This window comes from Manis javanica, chromosome 13 (genome assembly GCF_040802235.1).
Source record: "Manis javanica isolate MJ-LG chromosome 13, MJ_LKY, whole genome shotgun sequence".
Classification (NCBI taxonomy): domain Eukaryota; kingdom Metazoa; phylum Chordata; class Mammalia; order Pholidota; family Manidae; genus Manis; species Manis javanica.
This window is the reverse complement of record NC_133168.1, coordinates 1,966,933-1,985,951: the sequence shown is the minus strand read 5'-3', so window position 1 is coordinate 1,985,951 and position 19,019 is coordinate 1,966,933. Positions and strand designations below refer to the sequence as shown.

The 19,019-nt window shown below is 50.6% G+C and overlaps 1 long non-coding RNA gene across 3 annotated transcripts; it reads left to right on the top strand.

Annotated features, from left to right (window-relative positions):
- The first annotated feature begins 1,210 nt into the window (after positions 1–1,210).
- On the top strand, positions 1,211–15,189 carry LOC118971312 (uncharacterized). Of its 3 annotated transcripts, XR_012124676.1 has the most exons (4): positions 1,211–1,333; positions 1,635–1,826; positions 2,961–7,228; positions 7,316–15,189. It is a non-coding gene; the product is annotated as an uncharacterized lncRNA (long non-coding RNA). The 3 variants fall into 3 exon arrangements; XR_012124677.1 differs by having other exon boundaries at positions 5,544–15,189; XR_012124675.1 differs by having other exon boundaries at positions 2,961–15,189.
- Positions 15,190–19,019: the final 3,830 nt, after the last annotated feature.

Genomic DNA, 19,019 nt, shown 5'->3' with positions numbered 1-19,019 from the left:
GGGCTCTGGGCCGCACAACTGCAGGAGAGCAGAGCCTGGAGTGGTGGCAGCACCGAGGACAGAGACTGAGACGGCTGCGGGGGCAGAGGGGCCTGGAGGCAGAGGCCGGCTTGCTGTGTGCAGACTTGCCCTGAGTGGATGGGATTCTGGTGACTGACCTGCCACCATGGGGATAAAGTTGGGTGTAACCCTTTCATCCCAAGAATGTTCCACTGTCATTTTTTGGTCTCACTGAATCAATAGTGAACTTGTCTGGGGCTGAAACCCATTGGCAAGACATAGCTCCATAAGGTGTTAAACATAGAGTTACAATATGCAGATATTCACTAATCAATTAATTAATTCAACATTTAGTGGGTATCTGCTCTGTGCCAGGAGCTAGGCACACCGAGCTGAATGAAACACTCCCTAGGCATGATGGGCTGGTGATCTTTGGGGACTACCAACAGTCATAGCGTAGTAGGTGCTGGGAGGGCAGCTTGCCCAGAGTCCTGGGAACTCCGAGGGCACTCAGGTCAGCCAAGGAGTCTAGAAAAAGGTAGAGAAAGGGCAGAGCCACAAGTATTGTATGCTGGGGACGTGGTGCAAAGTGGTAAGACCCGTCCCTCCTCGTTACACGTTGGCCTAGCATACGGGCAGAGGGTGATCGGTAGCACGTGAGGTTGTGAAGTGCTCTGGAAATTCAGAAGCGGGAGACATGACTTGAATGTCTGAATGCTGAAATGGGGTATAACTTGATCTCTCAGACAACAATTCATCTTTAGAACCCAACGTCGAGGGTGCACAGTGTGAAAACTGCTATCATCAAACGTGCCCTTTATTTTGTACTAATAACTTATCATATTTTAAACTGAATTTTGTAACATGCAGAATCTTAAACTCTATTGCTGAAGAAATATCACCTGATTTCTGTTGATTAGAGGAAGGTAGCCCGTAGAATTAAAAGTAATCGCTTACACCTTTGTGATACTTACACCTCTGGTCCTGCCGCCCTCGGAGCGCAGCGCGCGGACGCGATCCCCCAAAGCGCGGCCAGGTGGACGCAGGGCGGGGAAGCGCACGCGCAGGGCGTGGGGGACGCACCGGGCAGGAGCCGCGGGGCGCAGGGGGCGGGGCTCGCGTGGCAGCGCGTGGCCAGGGCCCCGGGCGGGACTGCGCCTGCGCCGCGGCCGGTGGGGGCGGGACGGGGGCGGGACGGGGGCGGGCAGCTCCCTCCTCCGGACGCCGGGCTGCCCCGCGTGCGCCGAACTCGGCGCCTCCGACGCTGCCTCGGGGCCGCGCGCAGAGCGGGTGTCCTCACACCTGTCCCCTACCTCGGGCCGCGCGTGCCCGGGTAAGTCCCCCTCTCCTGCTCTCCCTGGGCTCTTCCCCACCCCGCGGGGGTCGGCCGCGGCTGCACCGGACCGCGAGGCGCCGGCCCCCGTCCCACCTCCGTGGCGGAGCAGAGTCTTGCTGCCACCGGCCTTGGTCTCCTGGCTCGTCCAGGCGCGGCCAGCGCTGGTGGGGGCGGCCTGGGCTGCCCGCTCTCTGCCCCGCAGCTGCCAGCCGGGCCTGCGTTCAGGGGTCACTGTCATCGTGACTGGTCCTGAGACACTTGCAGGGTCACAGGGTGGCCATTCTTCCCCGTTTTTCAGGCTCCATCCGGAGGATGAGGACAGACGAGCCAGGACACCTGTCGCATGAACTAAGAGCCCCAGACAGTGGCCGGGTGTCACACCCCCTCGACTACCTCGGCCCGAGGCGACTGGGCTGTCACCTCACCTTCCTCGCGTGGCCTCGGGGCCCCTGGTGTTTGTGCATTTGCGCGTCTTCGCTGCCCAGCGCAGGTGAGACCGAGTGGAGGCCCGGCTCCAGCCTCCTCCTGGGCCGGGCCGCACCCGCCGCGCCGACGCCGCACCCCTTGGGTCTTAGGCCCCGCCGAGTACCGAGGCTGGGTGCTCAGACCTCTTCAAAATAGCAGGAACTCCCCCAGTTCTATCCACAGCCCCCCCAGCCTTTGCCTGGGGCCTCGGGTTGGGGGGAGCCCGGAGTCACGCTGGCTCCGCATGTGTGCACCAGCTCCTCGAGTCACGTCAGGGGCTCGGCCCCGAGTGCTTGCCTGCCCACTGGCACATGCAGGGTGTCAGGCCCGGGTGCCTTGGATGGGGCGCCCGGGCACAGAGACCCCGGAGCTGCAGGGTCCCCAAGCAGGCACCCCAACATTCAGGGAGAGTCGGGCCAACACTGTAGTCAGCATATTTTAAGCAAAGTCTTTTGACCTTAACACCGCTATCTTCACAGTAATGGCTTTCGAGCAGTAGAGTGAAGCGCTGGTATTGTTTTCGGGAGGACTGGAAAAGGAGAATTTATTACATTGCTCCCAAAACCTAGTGAGCCGTCGGGAGCAGCTGGACAGCCTAATGCCCATTACTGGGCCCTCCCGCCCCTCCCCCAGACTTGCAGACCTGGAATCTCCAGGGTAGGGGCCTAGAAATCTGTATTTTGAATAATGCCCTTAGAGAACCTAATGGTCAGCTAGGACTGGAAACAAGGCCTCAACACCTTGACCATTCCTAGAGAAATCTGTGGAGAAATCACATACTCAGTGTTGTCCACCCCACGAACTTTTAAGGTGCTTTTTAGCTCTACCGCTTAAGGCATCTTAACATAAACATGTGCATAAAACACAGTGGGACTTTTTAAACTAAGTTTTTTAAACAAGTAACTAAATGAGAGAAATGAAACCAATTAGGTTTACATAGAAGTTAAACCAAAGCTGCCTGGTAACCCCTGTTCACTGGAGCAATTCCCACACACCTCTATTTCTCCTTTTTCCCCCATAAGTGGATTTGGGGTAATCTCAGGAGAGACTGTCTCATCAGAGTGGCCTGATAGCAAGTATTTTAGGAGGACCTGGGGGACGCCATGCACTTGTGTTTGTGGTGAGTGATCACAGCAAGCCTGACCCTTGTAATTTGCAGGGAGCAGGCTGTTAACAAGTCACCATAAAAACCAGCTAGAAAACACCCGGGTGAGCTTAGTGCAGACACCGAATGAAGAGCGTGGTATGACGGTGTGCCTGGGCCTCCTCCCGTGAGGACAGGGAGGCCCCCAAGGGGGTGCATCCCCGTGGAGCCCTGGGTGACATGGGAGCCCACCTGGATGACCCCCTGGAGAGGGTGTTCTAGACGGAAGGAAGATTTGGAAGAACATCGCATCTAATGGCCTTTTACCCACTGGGCAAAACTTCTTAAAACCCCGTGTATCTGGAACCATAGGGGATGCGACTGTCCTGTCCCAGCCCGCCACCTGTGAACCTGGGGCCGTGCCCCTTGAGAGTGGCAGGGTGTGCGGTGCTGCCTCCTGAGGCCACTTCATCGTCTTCTCTCCATACTTTCACAAAACCTGTGCCACTGAGCAGACTGCCACCTCCTCCAAGAAGCCTTTTTCAATCCTTCTAGGGAGAATGAATGAGAGCCTAGAGTTTTTGCCCCATTCTCCTGCAGCCCTTTCCTGCATTTCTCCAGCAGCTCCCGCTTCATTCTGACCTGGGTCATATGCCATCACTTAGTTATATCCTTCACCCCAGAACCTAAGGGAGCCTCAGGAGTCGGGTCTGGGCTTTATTCATCCCTGAGCCCTGCCACACTGGGTCTGGTGGGCAGCTGCACATCACAGGGTCCACTTTTGGTGGAGTCCAGTCATTCCATTAATCCAGTGTCAGAGCAGCTGAGATTTGTGCTCTCTCTCTGCTAGATTCTTGGGGGGCTGAGAAGGACAGGGCACAGCCCCTGCTCCTGAGAGGCTTAGAAATTCACAGTGGTGGTGGGGAGGGGGCAGACTGGCCCAGTGGAAGTACTGCTGGTCGCCCAGCTGGGGGGGTGCACATGCCACAGGGCCACTTGCTTTGTACTGGGGTGCAGGAAGAAAGCACAGGAAAGTTACTGCTTTGAAATATTGCTTATTAAAACTTTAGAAGTAAAAATTGTTTCATTTTTGTTATCTGGCTTGCCCTTAGCACCTTTCTAGGTCCCTTGTCAAACAGCCAGTCCTGTGGCTCTTCCTCAAGGGGAGGGGGCAGCCACAGCGGGAGGCCTGGGCATCGGCACCCTCGCCTACCGTTTGTCAGCAAGGAGTCATCTGGCGTTAGGTTTAGGTGTTACAGGCTGGCACTGACATGGCTACTTTTATAAAGACAAGACCTTTAAAGAAAAGGATCTTCTAGGTATTTTGTAAATGAAATGGTGCTGAATAGAGGTGGTTTGTGAAAATCTCTGAACCCCAGTGAGGTTTTGGGGCTGCCCACGGCAATGTGCTTAGAAGACTTGTTGGACTTAAGGATGAGCTATGCACTTTGACAAACACATAAAAGGAAAAGACAGTTCTAAATATGCCCACCTTTTTGGTGACAAGTAGCTTAGTGGTATGCTGACAGTGAATTTGTAAAATCAGTACCTTCAAGGGATAGGTGACTTTTTAAAGTAAGAATAAGAAAGAAGCAGTTTACAACAGCTTTAACTGCTGCTAGAGAGAGAACATTTTGAACATATCTGGGAATATTGCATCATGAAGTGATTTGTGGCCAAAAATGATGTTGTGTCATTTATTAAAAACCCCTAGATCTGCACACTTAAAAAACAAAGTTTTAAAGTCTTCCAAATGAAGGGTGCACTTATTAAAAATAAAATATTTTTTGGTGTCAATAAGATGGAAAAAATCTTTGCATAAGCGGTAGGTGGAACTGAGAAGCTAGTATCGTGAATTAGTAAGCACAGCCATTAACACGATTTTCTTAATTTCAATCTACGTGTCAGTGCCTTGGTCTGCCATAACAGCCACTAAAACCAAGTACAGAAATAAAATCAGGTCTTTGAATCATAAAGTGTTGAACTAAGATATTTAAAAGAGAAAAAGTGTTTTCAGTCCATCACAATCTTTTTAATATATAATTGACATATTACATTATATTATTTTCTGATGTACAACATAAGATTCAATAGTAATATATATTGGAAAACAATCACCACAGTAAGTCTAATTAACATCCATTACCATAGTTAGAAAAAATTTTTTTTCTTGTGATGAGAACTTTTAAGCTCTACTCCCTCAGTGACTTTTAAATATGCAATACAACATAACACTGCAGTCACCGTGCTGTACGATACATCCCTAGAACTTGTTTATCTTGTCACTGCAGGTTTGTATCTTTTGACCGCCTTCCCCCGTTTCCACCAACCCCCACTTCTGGCAGCCACCAGTCCGTTCTCTGTGTCTGTGGGCGCAGCTTGTTGTTTCTGAGTCGGCTTCCAAGGGGTGCCATTCTGTATTTGTCTCGGTCTGGTTCATCCCACTTAGCATCCCCTCAGGGTCCGTCCATGTCATCACAAATGGCAGGATTTCTTCTTTATGGCTGAGTGATATTCCATTGTCTGTACCACATTTTCTGTATCCATTCACTGCCGGACGCCTGGCTTGTTTCCATTCTTGGTTGTTGTAGACAGCATGGCAGCAAGCATGGTGGGGGTGCATACATCATTTCAAGTTAGTGTTTTTGTTTTCTCTAGGTAAATACCCAGAAGCAGAATTGCTGGGCCATATGGTAGTTCTATTTTCTGTTTTATGAGGAACCTCCATCCTGTTTTCTCTAGTGGCTGCCCCACTTTTCATTCCCACCAACGGTGCACAGGGCTCCCTGTTCTCCACATCCTTGCCGACACTTGTTAACTCTCATCTTTTTGGTGATGGCCGTTCTAGAAGGTGTGAGGCGATACCTCACTGCAGTTCTGGTTTGCGTCTCCCCGGTGATGGATGATGTGGAGCAGTCTGCGTGTGCCTGCTGGCCATCTGTATGTCTTTGGGAAAATGTCTGTTCACATTTGCCCATATTTTAATTGTATGTTTGCTTTTTTTTGCAATTTTTAATTACAATCTTGAAAGAAAAAACTTGAGCCCTGTAAAAACTTGACTATTTAAAATTCCACTTTTATTTATGACGTGAAAGTTATGTTTTTGTATTATAGTGTGCAGACATGTTGCTCTATTAGTATAGAGCTGTGATTTACAGGTAACTGCATTGTCTGCTGACTGGGGCATATGCTGGGAAACATCCCCAGACTACTAGCGTGGCACACTTTCACCGGCTTCCTCCCTAGCATCTATTCCTTTTCTCCCATCAAAATTCAGGACCCAGTCTCTCTGGAGAATGCCCCAGCCCACTTCGTGGCAGCTGTGTGTGCTATGCCATCTCCTGGAGGGGCCCCGCTCTGCCTTGGGCATCGTGATTGGCTTAGGGACGAGGGCAGGGGCCAGTCCGGTCCTCACAGAGACAGGGAAATATTTACCAAGGGCTTCTGGCTGAGCCACATCCTCAGGCTCTGGGCGCTATTGGAAGAGATGATCCAGTCTTTCTCTGGACTATGTAGCAGGCAGATACAAGCGCTGCCTGGCACCGCTACCGGCGTCCTGCAGCCTGGGGTGATGCCAGCGTCAAGAGGAGATGGGGGCCAAGGTAGAAAGGATCGCAGACACGGACTCAGAGCCCTGAAAACGACAGGGGCCTTGGATCAATCTGTGCGGAAGTTTCCCCTACCTTTGTTTTTTTTTATGTTATATGAGCCCAGAAATTCCTTTTATTTTGTTGGTATTTGAAGTTCCTCAGAACCTGGGAAGTCCCAATTGAAGCAATCGGAGTAGTGAATTCAGCTGACCTGTGGCACAGATGGGCGGGTGCACTGCTGGTTAGGCTGAGGCTGCTCACAAGGTCTGTCCGGGTGCACCGTCACCTCGCACTTCGGAACCAAGTTGGGTTGATGGCGGGACCCCAGTTCCTGTGGCACCTCATCTCCCCATCTTCAGCAAAAGTTCAACTTGGTCAAAGTTAGCACCGTTTTGGTACCCGCGCTCACAGACACCCCCTTTCTTCTCACTTCTTTCATGTGAAGAGGTCAGTGAATTACAAGTCCAGTGGATTCCGCCTCCTGGGGTGCGGAGGGCAGGGGAGAGTAACTCAGTCTGGTCATTCAGACGGCGCGGGGGACCGACTGGGACTCGCACGGTCCCTCGGCTCACGGCCACAAGAGGGCAGGAGGAGACCAGCAGACCCAGGCGGAGCTGCCCAGGGACTGCGCAGAGCGCCCGCTGCACCCCGGAAAGCCCAGCCCGGCCCGGCCCGGGTAAGTTAGCACGGAGGAGAGTGAGTTGCCTTTATCTGGACTTCGCTGTGAAACAGTCCGAGGTGCTGAGAAAACAAGTAGGTGCGATGGTTTGGTGGTGAAGGTGACCAACAGGGAGGATACGTGTTCCTGCTCCCCACCCCCCTTCTCCATCTGCAAAACAGGGCTTCTGGCTGTAGCTACCTCACTGGAGATGACATGCACGACGCGCCCCGAGAGCCACGAGGAGAGAGGTTCTTCCAGGAAGCCCCGTGGCCGTGCGCCTGTGTGCCGACCTTCCCGGCACCCTCTGGCCCACGTGAGCTGCCTGGAGTTCGGGAGCCGCGGGGTGCGCTCGGCAGGGAAGGCCGCTGCTTGGTGCGGGAGGACGGGTTGGGAGCGGGTGCTGGGGCCGAGGGCGCAGCCTCGCTCTGGCCAAGCCTGGTTCCCCTGCCCGCCCCCGGCCCCACCCGCAAGGAAGCAGTGCCTGTCCAGCCAGCGCCTCCCTGGCTCAGCAGAGAAATGTTGATTCTGAGCTGCATAAACTGCGCGTGCTTAGGTGCGGCCGCTGGAGACCGCCTCTGCCGGGTCCCTTGGGTTGAATCCACCCCTTTTCTGAGGGTGTCTGTCCTCCCAGCGACACTTGGAGCCTGCGTGTGGGCTGGGGCCTCACTGCCCTAGGCAGGAGGGCGGCACGGTCCCTGGGCAGCCGGGCAGCCCGCCCTGGCTTCCTTCTCCTCCCAGTGAGTACCTTCCTCCTATTTCATAAATATCGTTGTTGTTTCTTGGCATCTTAAGTTGGGAGATGAGCAGCATAACTACGTTTTCATTGAATCAAGAAATTCTCTCTGAGACTTCACCAGCGGCTTTCTGTTCCCATCCCGACCCTTCAACTACCTTACACATGGCGGCTGGGAGGCAAACATTACAATGAACTGTGGAAAACTCTAGCGTTCCTAGGAGGGGGCAGAGCGGCCCCACCCCGACGCGTGGGTTCCCTCAGGGTCCGGCTTCCCCAAGCAGCCCGGAGCAGTCTCACACCGGCTCCAGGGGAGGCGGGAAGACCTGTCCCGAGAACAAACCCGTGGTCAGCAGGAGCGTTTTCTGGAATGGGCACTGGGACAAAGTCAGCTGGTTCAAACGAAAGGAACTTGAGATACAGAGTCCAAGTGAAGACACGTCACTAGCGTGAACCAGCTTTGGAACGAGGAGGGGTTGGTGGGGTCGTGCCCCGGAAGCACGCAGGGGGCGATCGAAGGCTAAGGCTGCGCGCTGCAGGCTGTGCAGCTGAGGGCCCTCGGGGCGCCCTGAGGTTGGCCATTCTGCACGGATCCCAGGGGCCCTGGCAGCTGGCCCAGCAAGAGCGGGGAGCCCACCTGACAGACCACGGTGACCCCTGCGGAGAGACCGATGTCCAACAGCATTGTGCGGATGCCTCCAGCTAGGATGGCGGCAGAAAGGGCATCAGGAGTGTCAGGACAACATTGACGCGGCCACTGCGGGTTCCTGTAGGCAAAGCGGTGGTGCGAACACTGACCGCGGCCTCCACGGAAAGCCCCAGGTCCGCCTCCTAAAGACTCTCCTGAAAAATTACCTTCAAGGGAAAAATGCGCCAAACCGAAGTGATTGATTCACTTTTCAGCAACTATTCTATTTTTAAAAGATATTCAAAATTAGAATGAGGGCAGTGGTGGTGGTTTAAAAACCCAGAATAAATGTGAAGGGCTTTATTATGTAGCTCATCTCTTTTTAAAAAAGGATCTTTTCTCCCAAGCCATGTCTTTCCTGTGACAGCAGTTACAGGCCCACTGATCAGAAATGCAGACACCAAGCCCGCCACCCAGTAGTGCAGAGTGCCCTCGCGATGAGAAAGGGCAGCCACCCTTCCTTACCCTCGTCCCGGAAGAGCAGGGGGTCGAGGACAGGGCTGTCCGCAGCCAGCCAGCCAAAGCACGGCCACTGACTGCTTTTGCCCAGCCTTTCTGTAAGGCCTCTCCCATGATTGTGGCTCTATCTTCTTCTCTACTAATCGTGGAGAATTTACAGTGGTAGGTATTTATAACAGCACCTAAATACTTTAAAAGTAGTGGCACTTGGGTGTGGAAGATGCTGTTTTTGATTTCAGGCAACGGAGGACATTGGCTGAGCCACTGGAACAGCTCCAGGGAAGCCGGGAGTCAGAAGAGCTAAGACATGTCCCTGCCGTTATGAAGTCTGTCATCTAGTTTTTGAAATGGGCCTGCGTAGGGTTTGACCTCACAGGCTTGGGAAACCAGGAGCTTTGGGACCAGGCAGGCGGTGCTTGGCACTTGACACAGCGCCCTGTCGCACAGGGTCCCCTCTGAAGCCTCGGTGAATGGTGGGGGACTCCGAGTGCAGGGGGAGGGAGGGAAGGTGGTTCCGTGGCCCCGCATGCCCGCAGCTGCTGCGGTGAGCCCCAGGGAAGCCAGCAGGGGCCAAGGGGGTACGGGGGCGCCCCTTTCTCACCCATTCTCCTACCTCAGGACCTAAACTCATTGACATGGCGTTGCCTGGTAGAGGGCTTCGGACCGACAGTTCTCTCTGCCTCCCCCACCCAAAAAGTGAGGCCGGGTCCCTACTGCTAGAAGCTGTCCCAGGACCCAGAACCCCACACGGGAGAGGGGCAGGAGGCTGCCTGGCAGCTCAGCACCTGGGGAACCTCCTGCAGAACCTCTCTGGGGCCCACCTGGGAAGTGCAAACCTTGGAAACAGAAACTTATAGGCTCATATGGGTGCTTTGGAAAATAGAGCTCACCTTTTCTACATAGGGGGTAATCTTCCCCTGGATAGCTGTGAAGGAAGTGGGAAAGAATAAACGAGGGGCCTGATCCCGCAGGAGCAGCCAGTGGTCAGACTTCATCAGTGGGGGGTGGGCTGGGGGCTGTGTCCCTCCGACCCCAGGGCGGGCAAGTCCGTAGGCTGCTTCCCCGGAGGGCAGGGTGCTGTGGCGTGGGCACCGGGGCGCACGCTGCCTCCGCGCCCCAGGATACAGCTGCGTGAACTAAAATTTTGTATTTTTATGCTGAAGTTAGGGACAGTTGCCACTATGGGAAGGAAACATGATTGGGGCATATTCATGATAAACACAGGTCTCAGTTGGGCAGAGCCCAGAGCGGGACCCAGGTAAAGAAAATTACTGCCCAAAGAGCCCTTTTAAAGCACTCCAACGAGAACTGACAGAAAGCAAGTTGCCATACAGTAAGGCCAACTCAGGAGAAATAGAGGGTCTCCCCGAGCAGGGGGTTGTCTGTGGTTGCGTGAGTCTAACTTTATTATAATATTTGTCTCTTCTCCTGTGCATTGGCATCCTTTATCAAGGCCCTGATAATATTAGCGACCTGCAAAAGGCTTCTGTAAAAATAATGTAATGTTGTGAAGGTCTGATGGTTTGCTGATTCAGTAAAAGGCCAGAGCCTGCTACCAACAGCCCACTCCGTGGACAAGGGCTGTGGTTCAGACACCCACTGTCTGTGCCCAGGGATGTCACAGGTGTGGGAGGATTCCAAAGATCGGCCTTCCCTGCCTCCCCTGTGTCCTTCTTCCCTCCCTTCCTTCCTTCCATGTATGGAGTGTCTGTTCTGTGCTGGACATGCAGAGAAAAATCAGACACAATACTGGGCCTCACCGAGCTTCCAGTCAAGTGGGAAAATGAACACGTGGGAATGGGAAAACCAGGAGCTCTGTGGCCTTTCCTCTGACCCGGTGATATGGGCCAGAACGTTTGTCTGAAAGGCTGCAAATGGGAGTGTGAGATACATGCTTGCTGAAATTAACACAGCCACAGATGCCCTCTGCAGTGGTCTAGTCCAGCCCTTTGTCTTACAGAAAACGGAACGGGGCCCTTGGAAGCTTAAAGGGCCTGGTGAGCCCAAGGTGGAGCAGAAAACAGCAGGAATGTCTCCCCGTCCCTGTGCTCTCTCTCCCACGTGGATCCCTGGTCTGGGTGTCATAGCATACAATCTTTTCCTTTGTTTATTTTATTTTAACCACTTTCTTGAGGTATGGTTGATATACAAAAAGCTATACATATTTAATGTTTAGCTTACACCACGCGCAGTGTGGTGAGTTTGGAGGTAAGTATGCACCCATGAGACTGTCACCACAGTCAAGGCCGTGAACTTATCCATCACCTTAAAGTTTGTTTCTGCCCTCTTTCTTAATTGTTTTTCTTTTTGGGTAAGAGCATTGAAGATCTATCCTCTTAGCAAAATTTTAAGTAGACAATGCAGTACTGTTAACTACAGGTGCCCTGTTGCACACATCTCCGGAATGTATTCATTTTGCATAATGGAAACTTTGTACCCTTTCACGGACAGCTCCCCACAACAATGAATGATTTTTTTAAAGGGGATTGAGACATTGCCTAGGCCCTCAAGTAGCTGAGAGTCTGAAAGGGAAGATCCCAGTGCAAAAGGACTAAGGCTGAGACTGAAAGAGAAGGAAGTGGGTTTCTGGGCATGAAATGAAACAGAATAAACTAGTTGAAAGAATATTTAAGGGAACCCTTTATAAAAAGACGCTGTTCTCCGGGGCTAGTGCAGCACCATCTCCTGTAATTCTGCCCTCAGGTGGTGGCCTGTCAGCTACCGCAGGTTGCACAAGGTCAGCCCAGTCCCCAGGAGGGCCTTGGTGGGCCACAGGCAACAACCTTCAACCCAGCCAGCCACCCAGGTGATGAGGCCAAGCAGACACGAGGGGCGGAGGCGACATACTTACATGCAGAGAGCGTGGTCTGTGTGGTCAGCTGGACCTGAGCTGAAGGCCCAGCTTTGTTAGAGCCTCAGCTGGGAAACTTGCAGCTGTGGCTTCAAAGGCCTCATCAGCGAAACGGGCTGCACATCACCTCCTTTACAGGGCTGTTGTGACCTGATGATTAAATATACAGAGGCTCCCAGGGTAGGCACTGCTGCTGAGCCGGTGCTCAATACATCTTAATTAAATCTACATTGTTTAAATCCATCATCACTAAAAGAAAAAAAGTAAAAACATTAAACAGTTCACCATCTCCAAGTGTGAGCAAGAATGTGGAAAAGGAGCACATGGGACTGGCAGGACTGTGCACTGTACATGCACTTTGGAGAACAGCCTGGCCCTGAGTGAAAGGGGGTGTCCACATGCCTGTGACCCAGAAGTTTCTGTGTTAAGTATATACTGAACTCATGCACACATGCCTAAGAATGTGCAGAACAGCAGTATTTATAATTGTCCTAAATTGGAAACAGCCCAATTGGCCATTGACATGAGAACAGATAAGTGACTATATATGGATTTTAAGTAGATGGACAACTCTTCCCACAATGGACTGTACAGCGCAGAGCAACATGGGTGACTCCCCCAACATAATACAAAGAGAGAAGCAGGACACAAAGAGCAGCTGGAAGAGCTCACATATGCGGTGGCATCCCCTCCACGTGAAGATGAGAGCCAGGCAAACCGAAGTGACAGTGTTCAGGGATGGAACAGGTGGAAAGCTCTGAAGAGAGGAGAAATGGTGGCCAGGGCCGGGAGGAGTCACTGCCCTCAGGGAGTGGGGAGCCGGGTGGGCAGGCGCCCCAGGGGTTTGTAGGGTGCTCATCATGTCCTATTTCTTGATCTGGGTGTTAGTTATGTGGGTTTTCTTTTAACAATCATTCATTAAACTGTGTATTATTACATAAAGTATAAACTATCCTGTGAGTTTCTGTAAGCACGTTGTATTTCTCCATAAATACTGGGAAAAAAAAGTATATCCTGAAGGAGATGGGGTAGCAACCTTAGACATGGGACAAGTCAAGACAAAACAGGTGCCTTTTATAATATTTTAAGTGCCTTTGTTTCACATTGGTGAGTCAAAAGATTCAAAGTTAATAGGCTTTTTTTCTTTTAATATGTGAGAGAATGACATAGCATTAGGCAGGACATTGAGAAGGAATTTTCCAAGCCCTCTAACATTCTCTTCTGAGTATTTCCTGAATCCATATATTAAGCAACAGTGACATATGGATTTTGACCCAGCTGAATTTCAATATTCATGTCCCACGGTGGCGAAGGAAGAGGAGAGACTGACTTCAGATGTGCACAGACACTCTAGTTCTTATCCTTTAGAGAAGGGAATGCAATTCTAATTGTCCACTTGGGAACCAATTGGTTTGCAAAGAACAATTCACTGATAATATTGTGTTTATAGAGGAAAAAATGGTCAAAATGGGCTCTATTAGACTGGCCGCATAGAATTCTTCTGCCTGTGGTTTCCTTAGATCGGGTCAGATGCTCCCTGCATCAGGTAAAGAGAACAGAAAATTGATTCGCCCCTTAACCCAGGCAGCGGTCAGGTCAGGGGGACAGCCTGCCAAGAGTGGTTCCTGAGGCCACTGGCCTCCCCCGAGCTGCTGGGCCTCCTCTCTGCTGCAGGAAGGCCAGCTACTGCAGGCCCAGGCTCTCCTGCCTCCGGGATCCACGTGGGGCATCACCTCTCCAGCTGTCAAGAGAACTGGTTCATTCTTTAACAACATATTTTCATGGCACAATAAGTGAAAAGGAAGGGGGGAAAAAGGGCCCAGCTCAAACCTCATCTTTTTATTGGTGGGCAAAATGCCCCAAACCCCAAAGGGAGTTTGATTCACAGGGAGGCCTGACCAGAGGGGACTGGGTTTGGTCAGTTCCCTAAACAGGCACATCCCCCAGGGATTGTGTTCCTTTATGGAATTATTCACCTGGCCTCATTATATGTTTCCAACATACAGAGTTTAGAAGTGTAAAAACAAACCTCTTCAAATGATACATTAGGAGGTGGAGTTGCAAAAGGACTACGTGCTTTGCAAAGGGACGTGCAGGTGCCCGGCTTCATCAGGTGACTCGCGGAGGCCTTCTTCCTTGCATATGTCTCACTGAGTGATTTCATCACCCATTTTGGGGCCCTCAGCTGTCTCTCCAGAAATGAGCACCAGTAAGCCCCTCCGGGGGGCACAGAAATGTGACATGACAGGCCTGTGAACTATCCAGAGAGTGGGGAGAAGGGTGAGGCAAGCCCTTCCCAGCAGGGGGAGAAGAGCTGCCTTTGAGGGGAGTGTACTGAAACACCAGCCAGGATTTCACCTCTGGACAGAACTGGGAGCTCTGAGGCCAGATGCCTTCATGCCATCTCCTCGGGCAGAGAGGGGCTCACCAAGCAGGTCCCCCCAATACTGCTAGGCCCCCACCAGACCCTGCACTGAGAGAAAGGTTCTCCAACGAAGGATAACTTGCTTCTTGGATGTTCGAACCATGGCTAAGGACTAGCATTCAGACCCACATACGCCGTCCCTACAGTGAGTGGCCAGGCACTTTTCCTTGGCACGTCCCTGTGCCAGGTTTGCTGTGACACACGCAGGCCTCATAGCTTACTAGCGTGAGAAGTTTCAATGCATTAGACTTGCAATATTTTGTAGACTTTTCCAGATTTCCTGTTTCACATGTTCAGTCCCTTTATAGCTGTGGATGTGGGAGATGCAATACTCAGATTTAATGTCCCTGGAGCCCTAACACACACCCCATGCGGGCTTCAGTGTCGGCCTCTTCCAGAAAACTTCACACTTGGGTGGGCCTCCCAAACTGCACCAGGGATATGCGATACTTTCTGAAGAGTCGTGAACGGTTCCACACAGCCTTTTCTTTTAAGAACCACATCAATGTTTTAAAGTAATTTGTATTTAAGATTCTAATTACTAGGCATTTAAAATAGATTTTCTAACAAGTGGACGTGGACACCTGCTCACTTGACAGGTTTTCCCAAGATGAGAAATGGAGTAGACGGAGCACATATGCAGCCCAATGCCGTCTGCTGCAGGCCCGTCAACTGGCAGCCTCGCCCCAGTTCTGCCTTCACATCTTCCTTTCCCTTAGAAGTGATGACTAGGGCTTTGCAATAGGCTTTTTAAAATGTAGTCATAAACTCAGTTCTTCCTGCTGGCTTCTGAAGAGTTGAGTACTTCCTTCCTTCAATCGGCGGTGACCTATCAGGTGTGCAGCCCAGCCCCTGGGTCTTCAATGTGCCAACATCTAGTTGAGAAGAAAAAATAAAAAACAAGTAAGATGTGCTTTGATTTGGAATCTACTCAGAAGTTTTCTACAGACTTTTGTTCCTTGCTTGTATCTTCAAATTTTTCTTTTATTTCTTGAGGTGCATTCAGCACACGTATTCCGTCTGCTTATCCCCAAACCCCAAGTCTTTGTGTGTCTGGCCTTCCACTCCGTCTCTGCCTGGACTCACAGAGCCTCGCCTCCTCCTGTGTTTTGTTTTCTGACGGTGAACTTCTGCTCTGGAAACTTCATCTCTGGAGCCTGGGCTTAAACATTCCTCCGGGGGCACGGCCTCTGCCTCTGTCAGGTGTCTGGAGCATGTCAAACTCGGCCTCAGTGAGTTTTCAAGATCCCACGGCATCCTGGATTTGGGTCACGTGCTACATGCAGAGCACACCACACTTGGGAATTCTCAAGGAAAACTTCTTTCTCCAAGCGGCTCCAGGGCGCAGACAGGCACGCCTTCCAAGGTCCTCTTCGGCACAGCAGGTCAGCTTCACACTCATCTTTATTTGGCTCTTTGGGATTCCAGAGCCAAGTTTTATGGGAGAAGTTATTTTCTTAATGTATACATTTTAACTTTTATATAAAATTATTATTTTCCCCAGATTTATTGAGATATAATTGACATATAGCACTGTGTAAGTTTGACGTGTACAGCGTGATGGTTTGCTATACATCCATAGTGAAATGATCACCACAATAAGGTCAACACACCCATCAACCCACCAACTGTGGTCACCCTGCTGAGCACTGCATCCCCAGAACGGATTCATCGTATAACTGCAAGTTGCTACCCTTTGACCAACATTTCCCCATTTCCCCCACCCCCGAGCTCCTGGCACCCACCAATCTACCCTCTGTTTCTATGAATTCAGCTCTTTCAGATTCTAAAAAAGATTTAAATATGAGGTTTAAGATGATAAAGTCTTTCTCTGTCTAAGTTATTTCATTTAACATACTGATCTCAAGGTTCATCCAGGATGTCACACATGACGGGAATTCCTTTTTATGGCCGAGTAATACTCCACTGTATATGTACCAGCTTCTCTTTAAACATTCATCCCTTAGTGGACATCTAGGTTGTTTACGTGTCTTGGCTATTGTGAACTGTGCTGCAATGAATACAGGGGTGCAGAAGTCTTTTTGGGACAGTGATTTTGTTTCCTTTGGATCGCCAGAAGCGGGATTGCCGGATCGCTTGGTAATCCTATTTTGAATGTTTTGAAGAACCTCTGCACTGTTTTCCACAGTGGCTGCACCGGGTACGTGCAGACAGGTTGTTCCTATGCTTGTGGGCGTGGGCAGGCCTGAGGCTCTATCTTCAGTCTCTCAGCCCCAGCACACTTTCCCAGGGGTTCCACCTCCATTTTGTTTTTGGTCTCTGTGGTTTTCTTGCTATCAAAATGATGTATTTTAAAAAATAGTAAAAAAAAAGTCATACCCAGCAGTAGTTTTCATCAAGAGTTTCCTCTGGGTATCTACTCCACCACATTAAATTGAAGTCCTTTAAACACAAGGTTAGGCAATGTGTAATCAATTGCTAAACAAGTTTAAGTGATTCCTTAAATGCTTCTGTTCCCATCACTTTCTATTCGGAACAAATCTTCCTCCTCAGATCACCAGTCAGTGGCTGAGTGGGGCAGGGGCAATGGTGTGCTGGCAAAGTGACTCTCCGAAGAAAAAAGAAAAAGACTTGTTAGCATTTGCCAATTTCTGTGGGGTAAATACGCCCACCACAGCCCATCTCAAGCCACCAGTTTGATTCACTGAACAGAGAGTTGGGCAGATATGTTGGTTTCTCACAAACCGGAATGAGCCGACCCCGGTATGCCACTGTGGAGGCAGCAGATCCAAGGGACCTGAGCGCAGTGCCCAAGAGCGGCCAGGACGTGCGCACAGACAGGGCCTGCTGATGAAGACGGGCCTGGAGAGCACATGCCCGCTCACTGTGTTACCAGATCTTCTAATTTTTCAAGAGTTAGAAATCTAGCTTTTAGGTGAAATCTCCTCCTTTTTAAATGTTGGCAATTGACTCAAAAACTTTGAAAACTTAGGAAAGCAAAAAACACAACCTGATGGGGACATGTTAATGGCTCTGTCATAATCCTTCAACAGCAGCCAATTAGCCATAGCTGAGGGCAAACAGGAGTGTGCAGAAGGGAGACCACTAGCTCAGTGCTCCTGGGACTCACCTGGCAAACACTTGACAAATACCAGTGCTGACCCTACCCTGAAAGATTGTGACTCAGTTGGTCCAAGAAGGAGCCTGGGCATCACTGTTTAAACACCTGCCCCTGTATTCTAATCCTAAATGCTTCAGATTATAATCTCATTTTGCCCAACCCTTCCAACAATCCTAGAAGGTATTATTCTCATTTTATGAACAAGGAACTGAGGCACAACCATGCTTTAACCAGGAACTGGTTACTTACGAGCCCAAGGTCACAGAGCTGGTAAGTGAGGGGATCAGACTTAAGCTCAGAGTCTGAATTCTTAAACCCCATGCCATTTAGCACTTCTGTACCTACTTTGTATGGTCTTTGTGAGGCTTGAATTAAACACTGCAGATAAAGCGCTTGGTTCAGGCCTGGAACCTCCTCAGTAACAGAGGTTAGCTACCACATTACCTCATCACACCAGGACGGAAAATCCTCCCCACTCCCTCTGGCCTCTGCAATTCTCTATCGAGTAAATCTTCGACCTTTGATCCTCCACATGCCCCCTATAAGCACGGCTCCAAAGGAACCACAGGAGTCACTGAAATGACCTGGGGAGGCTCTGCCACAGGGTAGCCTGCCTGAAGGAGGTAAGGAGAGGAGAGAAGGCAGAAGCTCCTCAGACTCTTGCAGAGGTGCTGATGAAAGCTGCCTGGAATGATGCTCCTTTTAAATAGCGAAAATCCAATGGAGTAAACTGGAAGATCAAATTGGTTTTATTAAACAATCCCTGAACCAGGCAGCAGAAAGGAGCTCTGCTAAGCTATAGAAAAGGAAAGGTTTTTAAAAGGTGGGAAGGGGGTTTGTAACTCTAGTGGGAAAATGTTTCCAGCCTGGGACAAATAACCTTTAAAGCCAGAATCAGTCAAAGGGAGAGATAAAGTGGGAGAAACCTGTTTGTAGCTCACAAGCAGTCGTCTACTTCTGCTTGCCTGGTCTCAATCCTTACTTCTTTTAAACAATTCCCCCTTTTTGATTCTCAGTGTAACTGCGAGATGTGATAAAAAAATTAAGGCATCAATGCTAGTCTCAGCTACACTCTGTAGTTCTGGCATTTTTACCCGTCCTCTGCATGACATGCACAGGCCATGATGTTCTGCTTAGTCCCCGTGACACTCAGATCTCAGCTCCTGCTCATGACCCTTCGGTCAGTCACTCTCCCTGCTCCCCCTCCAGTGTTCATCTGCTTGGTCGTTAGTGGTTGCAGATACGGACTTTCAGCTTTTCAGAGGATACAACATGCCAGGGAGATCATAAGCAGGATAATTCCCAATGTTTTGAGTGTACTTCAGGGCATATTCCCCAACATGCGGACTAATCAAAGCCAAATAAGTCAAAGAATGATGGCTTCTAGCCAAAATGGCTTGCTCAGTGATCCTATGTGATTCAGTTCCAACCTCCAGGTACGGTGGGCGGCTTCAGCCGTAGGACAGATCCCACCTTGCTCAGATAAAAGATCGTCAAGGGCTATCCTATTATCCAGAACAACTTTGGACGGAGTCTAAGGATCTTTCTTGGGCCACTCTTGCTTCAGCAGCAGGTTGTAGAGTGACTCCAAGAAGTAAGAAGTTCCTGATCATAGCCTCACCCGTATGTGTCTGTAACCAGGGAA